We start from the raw sequence: 10,122 nt of genomic DNA, 5'->3' as shown, positions 1-10,122 counted from the left end.
TCTTAAGAAGATCTATGTTTTTGACGGCTCCAAAGGATCAAAATGTCACTACCAACGCGTGTCGCCTGACCAGATTTCATCATAACATGAGCTAAAAGGCAATTTAAATGTAACTTTATGGCTAGTATTTACTAAGTGCTTAAAACTATATTAGTTAGTAGGTACATTCATTATTGATTGCACAAATTAAATTGTGTCGTCTAAATGGCAACATCGAACTTTTCCCGCCTCGCGGTACCGTCATTTCCGTGGATGCTACTTGCACATAATATAGCTGTCCAATAGAAGGCCGTGCTGATGCTGAGATCGTAATAGTAAGTAAAAATCATTTTAATACGAATCCTATTTGATACGATAACTTATTCGAATTTTTATGACGTAATTGGAGAAATGTTCTGGAACATTAACTATGTTTAGGGTTATGAGACAAAATATTAGTTTTTATCATTACTGTGCCAGTCATTACCACGGAATACCGTGGACTTTTCGACCACGGTAATGATTATTCTTCCACGGTAAGGATATGAAACACTGTTTTTATTGTTTATATTCACTTTTCACAAAATTTGCCGAAAGAGAGTTATTTTTTCTTTGTTGTAGTTTATTCATATACTTACTATAATATTTCACTTAAAGTGATAAAAAATATATAATTATTTATATGGTGAAAATGATAACTTGTCACTACCTTCTATTAACACCATACTAAGCACATAAAATGTCATCACCACTTGACACTTTAAAATTGCGAGGTCCATATCTTCGCAAATAAATTTCACAAAAAGGGACCAAAAGGTTTTTCAACATCCTTGCATCGTAAGCATTTGATTATGAATCTATGATCAATCAAATTCATTAAGCCAGCATTATGGGCACCTTTGCGCAGGGATCGGATCTGGGGGACTATTTGTGTTAGTTTTAATTTCGTTTTTATTTAATTGTAAGTTATTTTATAAGGTTAGATTTAGATGTGTTGAAATGTATTTGTTTGTGTACTTAACTATTTTGTGATTTAACACAATTCATTAAAATTAAGATTTTTTTTTTACCGTGGACTAGCCATTTACACCAGTTCAAATAATGACCCAGCTACGAGTACAATTAATTTTATGATTTTAGTGTACAGTCGGCACTCGCCATCATATATATCGGAACGACAAAGGTGTTCACAAATATTTAAACAAAGCCTCTATTATCAAGACGACTCAAGATGTTAAAGTGCATGCTCAGATATCTTTGAGCACCTTGGCTGCAATTCAAAATTCTTGAAGGTCTAATACTGAGAAAATCTCTAGTTTATGCCCATGTAAAAAAAATATTCTACGTTTTATACCTCTTCAGTGGCAAAATCAAACCTTCGCCTGATAACTAGTAAATCGGTTATCATTACGTTAAGCCTTTTAATCTAGGAGTGTCACACATGCCCACCAGTTAAAAAGATCCGTTCTCAAAATCCTTTAAAAAAAAAACACAAATAATAGAAGCCTTTATTAATTCTTAAACCTTCCTTTAATGATTTGAAAAGCGGGCCTGCTTCAACCGGCAAAAGCCTACTTCTAAAACCCTCCCTCGTGGAAAGCCTCGAGCCTTCTAGCGACCCTGTGCGCGCGCACCCTGCGTTGCCATGGCGACGCGCATATAAGCGTGCGCCGACGCCGCTCCGCACAGTACGCGACGCTAGCCCGTACGCACACGGTGAGTTTACCGAATTTTTACAAGTGTTTTGGGGTTTCAAGTGGTTTATGTGGATTTTTAGTGTTATTCAAATTTTAGTTATTAAGTTAAATAATCGCTTAAAACGTTAAAGCTTAAATATGCTGAAACTGAATGATAGTGAAGTTTTCAGATGAGTAGATGTATTTTAAAATGTTGTGTCTTTTGTTTATTTTTAGTGAATTTACCAAAATCATAATGGCTAGAAAGTTTTAACAATAGATAAGAAGTGAGTTTATATGTGCTGTCAAAATAGTTTGTAAAAAGCTTCAAAAAGCTCCAGCTAGTAACTCAATGATAAGCTCATCAATAACATAAATTTAAATCTGTAACCAATTGTCCAAAAAAGGACTAAACTTTTCAGAAAGTTTGTTTATCAAAATACAATTGTAACTGGATTGACCGAACAATCACATACAGGCTAAATTTAATTGTAATTCAACAATTTAAAAGGATATAAAACTTCATACAAAAGTTATGCATAGTTTACATCAAGGTTTTATTTAAAATCTTTATGCTTTTATGCAAGTTATTCACCTAAAATCTAAAACCCACTTTATTTAAAATCATAAACTAGTAGTCAAACTTCAGCGAAGCGCAATTGGGAGTTTTTATATAATTTGTTTTGCCCGACACTGAAAAAACATCAGGTTTTCTACCATTATTGTATGTTAGGTAAAAAGTAAGCTCAATTAGCTCAACATACAGATATTATTGACGCCACTTTGCAATCCGCAGCATCATGTACGACGCACATATCTCGCGAATCTCAACCCAATTAAAACGGCCGTAGCGCTCGTCACACGCCGCGGTAATATATTCTCCTCATTATATCACTTCCCTGGGAACGTCACAGATTGCCCAAACCAACCATTCTCAAAGTATGCTCCACGGACCCCTAGGGCTCCGCAAAGCCTTCGTTGAGGCTAAGCGACAATACTTGTAAATCTTGTAATACTAAGAAAAAACCAGCTCTTCTATATCTTCTATACATATAATAAAGCTGTAGAGGGTCGAAAGTCTGTACATGGAAGATATTTGAAAAAAAGTTGGCTGGGGATACTTAGAATCGATAACAGAACACGTTCCAACAGTTTTTAGAATTTTTGTCTGTTTGTCTGTTTATCTGTTTATCTGTTTGTCTGTTTATTTGAACGCGCATCACGTGAAAACGGCTGGACGGATTTTGATGCAAACTTTACTAATCTGTCGAGAAAATCTCCGGCCAGGTTATAGGCTATAAATATTCAACCCTTAAAAGGGGGGGGGGGTAGCCACAACACTCGCTTGATTTAAGTTTGCCCCTGAATCTTATGGCGCTACTTAGGAAGGAGGGGCAAACTTTTTTAAATATGTGCTACCACTATTGAGTACCCTGGTAAACTAACAGATGGCGCTGAATTTAATACGTAGTGACATGAATAGCCACCGAGGAAGGTTTTTGCCAGATTAACTCTAAGTTTAGATGATTTAATAATGTACAACAAAATTAAACGACAGTAAATTAATTACCCCTCATTGCACAGTGCCATCTTTTTCACGACTACCCAAAAAAAAGAGAGAGAGAGAGAGCGTATTGTGTTTTCAACGTTCGTGTTTGTATGTAGGTATATATTTATTTATCTGAGTTTCTTTATTACACCTTAACTTCTGAATGCCTTAACCTTAGCCCGACGTACGTGACACGCTGTACGCTTACCAAAGCCGGGCGCCGAAGGGGCTCTCATAGTCAAACCTTCGGACCAGTGCCGGATTAACCAATAAGCAAAACAAGCACGTGCTTAGGGCACCACGTTCAGGGGGGGCACCAAAATGCCAGGTTGAAAAAGTAGAACTAATTCTAAAATTAGGGACAGACACATCGTTTTTACCACACGATATTTTTTTAGCTGTCCAAAAGCTTATTTGGAAAAATAATGGCGCGTAATTCTTTGGGAAACAATCGGTAGCAGTAGAAGAGTCGTGATTACATGCATGTAGATTCGATTTCAACCCACTCTTTTGCGGTTCGGCGTTAGGTCTTATGCGAGTGCTTATGCCTTCTGCCTTACGGCAAAGTTGATCTTCTGCCTTAATTACACTTGGGCGTGGATCCAAATCCAAGCTTTCCTCTTTCGCAGCTGGGCCTACTGCCTTGCTCACACTTCGCCAATTCAATTCACTTGGTGAATTCCAAGCTCTGCTTTCTTGCATCTTTTATGCATGAAAACAACCTCGCTGAGACCCTTAAATATCGAGCCCTATGCGAAGCTAGGCTGATAGAAAACTGTCCCATCCCTTCTTTGTATGAAATCCTGGACTCACGCCTGGTTGGGACTAAAAGTGAAATTGCGTTTTTTATATCGAAAAATTTTCGCGCTCGCTTCGCTCGCCTTTTTAATAACTTTCTAAGGTATGATAAAGGTGACATTCGGGTGGCGACTGCAGCAGCATTACTCTGTTGTAACGTTACTGCTGCGGTACTGTCAATTTTCGTCATAAAATGATGTGACCGATTTCCATACTAAAAGTAAAAATGTACAACTGTCTATCATATTACGTTTTTATATCGAAACATTTTCGCGCTCGCTTCGCTCGCGTTTTCAATTACTTTCTAGGATATGATAAAGGTGACATTCGGGTGGCGACTGCAGCAGCATTACTCTGTTGCAACGTTACTGCTGCGATACTGTCAATTTTCGTCATAAAATGATGTGACCGATTTCCATACTAAAAGTAAAAATGTACAACTGTCTATCATATTACGTTTTTATATCGAAAAATTTTCGCGCTCGCTTCGCTCGCGTTTCAATCACTTTCTAAGATATGATAAAGGTGACATTCGGGTGGCGACTGCAGCAGCATTACTCTGTTACAACGTTATTGCTGCAGCACTGTCAATTTTCGTGATAAAATGATGTGACTGATTTCCATACTAAAAGTAAAAATGTACAACTGTCTATCAAAATGCGTTTTTATATCGAAAAATGTTCGCGCTCGCTTCGCTCGCGTTTTCAATCACTTTCTAAGATATGATAAAGGTGACATTCGGGTGGCGACTGCAGCAGCATTACTCTGTTACAACGCTACTGCTGCAGCACTGTCAATTTTCGTGATAAAATGATGTGACTGATTTCCATACTAAAAGTAAAAATGTACAACTGTCTATCAAATTGCGTTTTTATATCGAAAAATGTTCGCGCTCGCTTCGCTCGCGTTTTCAATAACATTCTAACCTAAGGTATGATAAAGGTGACATTCGGGTGGCGACTGCAGCAGCATTACTCTGTTACAACGCTACTGCTGCAGCACTGTCAATTTTCGTGATAAAATGATGTGACTGATTTCCATACTAAAAGTAAAAATGTACAACTGTCTATCAAATTGCGTTTTTATATCGAAAAATGTTCGCGCTCGCTTCGCTCGCGTTTTCAATAACATTCTAACCTAAGGTATGATAAAGGTGACATTCGGGTGGCGACTGCAGCAGCTTTAGGTACTTTGTTGCAACATTACTGCTGCGGCGCTGTCAATTTTCGTGATAAAATGATGTGACTGATTTCCATTCTCAACTGTAGTGCAGCAATGAACTTCACTCAATTTACCAAAAAAAAAATGTAATCTTAATGACCCTAGGGAGAGGGGGCACCATGGTCTAGAAATGCTTAGGGCATCAAAATATCTTAATTCGGCACTGCTTCGGACTTAACCCGACGTACGTGTCGCGCTGTACGCGTTCCAAAGCCGGGCGCCTTCGGCGCCCTCATACTAAAAGAATCTGGCGTAGCCCGACAACGTGGCGCGCTGCACGCGGTCCAAAGCCAGGCGACTTCGACTTTCTCATACTAAAAGAGTCGGGCGTAGTCGGACTACTACAAATCGCGCTCTAAAAAGTATGAAACAATAAGATAGAATTATTTTAAGTAATTATCATGCAGGAAATTATAAATGTTATAATTATTTGAATAAAAAAATACAGCGTAATGTAATTTACTATTTTTTATATATTTAGCAGCTTACTGACACAAACCGAATTCCACGCGGGCGGAGCCGCGGGCACAGCTAGTACATAATATATCTGGTTCTGGGGGCCGATTTTTTAATTTCGATCACTCGATTTCGTCACTCGAAAATCTGTGGAAAACGGCGAAATGCTAATTTTTGAAATACGAGCGATCGAACTTTGGAATCTAGTGGTATTGACCGATTTCAATTCTATTAGTAGAATTTAAACGCCTAGTAGTGGAGATATAATTTAACGAAATTCACGAAATCGAGTGGTCGAATTTCAAAAATCGGCCCCCTGGTCCACAGTGACGAACGAAAATTTTAAATTTGGAGCTCCGTCAAATATTTCGCTTTCCAAAAGTTTCTGTCACCAAAAAAGTCTGTGAGAACCCAAACGTTATAGTGGCAAACCTTACTTTTCTCTTTGCTGGTAATTTTAGTTTGCGCAATAAGGTAACTTTTTTACAAGCAAAATCATAAAAAGTGTACTTACTAGGCATCAGGGACGTAAATTTTAAAAATAACAAAATTTTTCTTTAAATTAAAAAAGCAAAATCTCTTTTTGTAACTTTGATAAAACTACATTTGTTGTTTTATATATAATCGAAAAAAAGCCGGGAAAACAAGCGTTACAAAATATTTCCAACATGTAAAACGGGAAAAAGTACCCTATGAGCTGTAGCTCATAACCATTTTCATTGGCTGTAGCCAAGAGCAATAAAAATGGGTAATTGTATATGAAATTAATATGTCAGCTAACATTTGAAATTATAACCTTTTAGAATCAGATTTTAGTATAAAAATAAAATTTATGGTTAAATTTCGTATGTTCATGTTTTAAATGTTTTACTTCAAGAAACCATAAAATGATACCTACTCAAGAAATAACAAAGTATGCAAATACAAAGTAGGTATAAGGCTAATGCTTAAGCGCCTGCGTTGTATTTATAAACAAAAGAAAATTGAATAGCCCTGACGAACAAGATAGTAGCCTTAAGAGGGGGCTAACGTAAAATCGTAGTTTTATATTTTTTTACACGATTTAATCAAGGGCAAATACCATGAAATAATTCACATGGAAACAAGCCTATATTTGCAAGGGCTGACTCTAACCAAAACCTTAAAGGTTAGTGTTGGCTCAATAGAAAAAAAATCACGAAAACACGTCTAATCTTCATTTATTTTATATAGCAGTAAATTTTTAATATGTATAAAATAGCTAATGACATAGCCGAGACATTCGACAAGCAAAATTTTAAACAGAAATATAAGTAGGTACCTATTTGAGATAAAAGGAAAAAAGCCGCGTGACGGCTATAACTTTCGTCGCGTCGCATGATTCGTGCGGCGCGCCATGGGCTTTACTGTCAGATTTCGCATCCACGTCAAATCAACTCTTGATTTAATCGCATTGATTCGATCAACTGTGGATAATATAATTTGGTACAACCAAAACTCAGTTCTGATCACGGGGTGGTTCGGTTTGGTTCGGTTGTCACCTAACTGTGGATTGCTAATGTTTGCTTAATTTCATAGAAGTTTGACGTTTAAAATGACATTTGCACTGCGTGAGCTATCAAAATCGCTGTAGACTTTGTCTGGTGCGACTGCTGCACGTATTCGACAACTCAAAAATTTTCCCACATCAACTTGAGATCAACTTGATACTGATACGTCAGTAGTCGTATAGGGGTCCAGATCTTTTGATTCCTTCTCCATAATATCCTGTTTTAACACCCCCTCTTAATGTGTCATTTCCTTTCAAATAGTCTGATAGGTCCCAAATGTCCCAATCGTAATGACGCCTGATACCCCGGTCACGCGTCCATTACTGACCCCAGCAGTTGATATGGAAATGCCCGCGGCACTGTCTGCTTAAACGCATCGTTTACATGAATATTTGGCCTACATAAGCCTGTATGGAAGGTGATTAGTGTTCAATACAACATAATGTTGGTACATCACTGCAAATTACATATAGGTATCTATCTACTAGGTATTTAACTTTTGTGCCGCTAATGTCGAGTAGCTGAATGGCGGTGAATCTAAGAGTTTGTGTCACCTTGATATCTATATTTCGCAAATCAGGAAAGCAAAATCCTAATCGTATCTATAATAAAATTATAAAATATCCTAGATGTCTAGTTTTCGATTGTTTCTCCTTGAAAATTGTAACATTGAAAGTTCCCTAGTTCCCTACAGTTATCTTTTTTTTTAAAGTTGGAGATCATTTGGAAACGAGAACTCAATAATTGCTTACCTAATTAATGTCTGCAGGTCCAATCGAATCTCTTATGGTCCTCTCTACCTTTGGCCTCTGTTTGATCCATCATGAAGACATCCTGCATTTTTTATACAGGGTGGCTAAAAAATAACTGCATTCCCGTTGCCAGGGAGGTTTTAGGACTTTTTCGCCACTACCGTGTATTTCTGTAATTATTTGACAAATTCCATAGATCTTTCTTTTTCAAAAGTCGGTCAGAAATAATTGAGTTTTATATACTTATATATGTACCTACATGTTCATATATACAGCAAGCATATCGATATTACCCAGGTTACGAAAATAGCAGTCGTGTTTCATTACTCGTGCCACACACTGAGTGACTGCTCGCGATTAGTCCCGCACGCTCATCGTGTCAAAGATCAGCTACCATCATACCATCTTTCAGCACGTCTAGTGCTCGGGCTGAATAGGTCTTGCTGCGGCAGGCGCTTACACCGTTATTTAAAAAAAACTTTACAACTATATACTTCGATTACTTCGACGCGTGGCAACGTAAGCGCCCACGACACTAAAGTCCCTTTTCCTGACAACGAAACATACGGAGACACATAAAAGAAGAAGGCACTATTAGAGTGACATTCCATTTCCAACTGCAGCTGCAATACTGTTCATTTTACTATGGAAATTGACAATGACAGCGACGCGTCTCCATAGTAAAATGAACAGTATTGCAGCTGCAGTTGGAAATGGAATGTCACTTTTAGACTAGGAGTTTCATAGCGCATATTGACTTTTTGATTTAGACGGTGAAGACTGTCTTGTATTTGGAAGGAAATCGTGATTCGGTTATTTTTAATTGAATGAAAATAAGTAATTATGGTATTTATGGTCGAATTAAAGAGTCAGAATTTTTAATTTGAAATACAGGTACTCCTCCAAAAAAATAACGTATTGTCATATCGTAGTGTCAGTAGGTAATACCTATGAGAAAGCAGAAGTACATATTTACTAGTTACTCAATATTTAAATCATCATCCTCTTTCCACTTCGCACACACAACATTTAAATAAAGATAGGAATTACACTGTAAACTACAAATTTTATTAAATATTGTTACGTTAATGTCGATGTTTGACCCTTTTAATGTAATCTTCCACAATCCTAGTTAGTATTTACCTAAGGTACCCAAGTTTAGTACCTAAGGTTCTGCCCTAATACCTTGTATTCGTACTATTCGTAGATACTAAGATTGCCATTAAATTCTTAATTCATAAAATGCTTTCTTTTCTCATATCTTATATTATGTTTATGAGTAGGTATTTAGGTACATACTTTTAATAGAGAGTCTGTGTCAGGTATAAACATATAATTTTAATTAATTATACCTACCCTAAAGTTAACTCCTCGCATGACCGCCCGGAGCGGCCGTCCATCCGTTCGTCCATCTGCCCAGACTTTCTCTAATCTAGTTCACATAGTTACATAAAGTGTATGCGAGGATCCAAACGGACTGATTCTCAGAGCCTAATGTATACAATTATAATGACCTAGGACTATAACGAAATAAAATTAATCGTCTCATAGTACACAATTGCCTTATTTCTCAAACGTTTCTTAGGGGTAGGTAACATACAAACGTCAATAAGTACTTGGTGAACTCCAACACAGTGAGTTCTCATAAACTTTAAAGAGTCGCTACGCATAACGTACGGCAAATGATTTCAATCAGGGCTCGGAACCGGTATTTTTTAAAAACCCCGAAATAGCCCAATATTTTGAATTATTTTATGCTCTTTACGTAGGACTGAATCATGTTGCACTGACAAAATCATGTATTTGGGTAACAACTTTGTATTATTAGGTTGCCCCGTTAAAAATGAAATAATAAAACAAAGAACGTAATAATACCGGTATTTTTGTATGGAGCAAATATCGGTTTCTGACCCCTGATTTCAATACGGTCAGGTACCAACAGGCCTACGGTCTAAATCGTAATCAGACATCGTCCATTTTCCAGCATTTTTGGTGCAGCGTAGTGGTGTTAACGGATTGGTATAAATAACCCTAATGATTAATTAGCGTTAATTACGTTAATATTAACCTTAATTTACCATTTCAGTTGAAATATTATTTATACCAATTTCCTTAACACCACTCTGCTGCACCAAAAATGATGGAAAATGTACGATGTCTGA

General features: G+C 37.1%; 1 protein-coding gene across 1 annotated transcript in view; it reads left to right on the top strand.

The window, feature by feature from the left end:
- Window positions 1-1,623: 1,623 nt before the first annotated feature.
- Window positions 1,624-10,122, top strand: part of LOC134668696 (basic salivary proline-rich protein 1-like) — a 42,140-nt gene continuing 33,641 nt past the window's right edge. The window contains exon 1 of the mRNA XM_063526137.1: window positions 1,624-1,695. The gene's annotated coding sequence lies outside the window, so the exon portion shown is untranslated. The remainder of the gene's footprint in view (window positions 1,696-10,122) is intronic.

The sequence above is a fragment of the Cydia fagiglandana genome, chromosome 1 (genome assembly GCF_963556715.1).
Source record: "Cydia fagiglandana chromosome 1, ilCydFagi1.1, whole genome shotgun sequence".
Lineage (NCBI taxonomy): Eukaryota > Metazoa > Arthropoda > Insecta > Lepidoptera > Tortricidae > Cydia > Cydia fagiglandana.
Note: the sequence above shows the minus strand (reverse complement) of the source record. Positions and strands in the feature narration are given on the sequence as shown.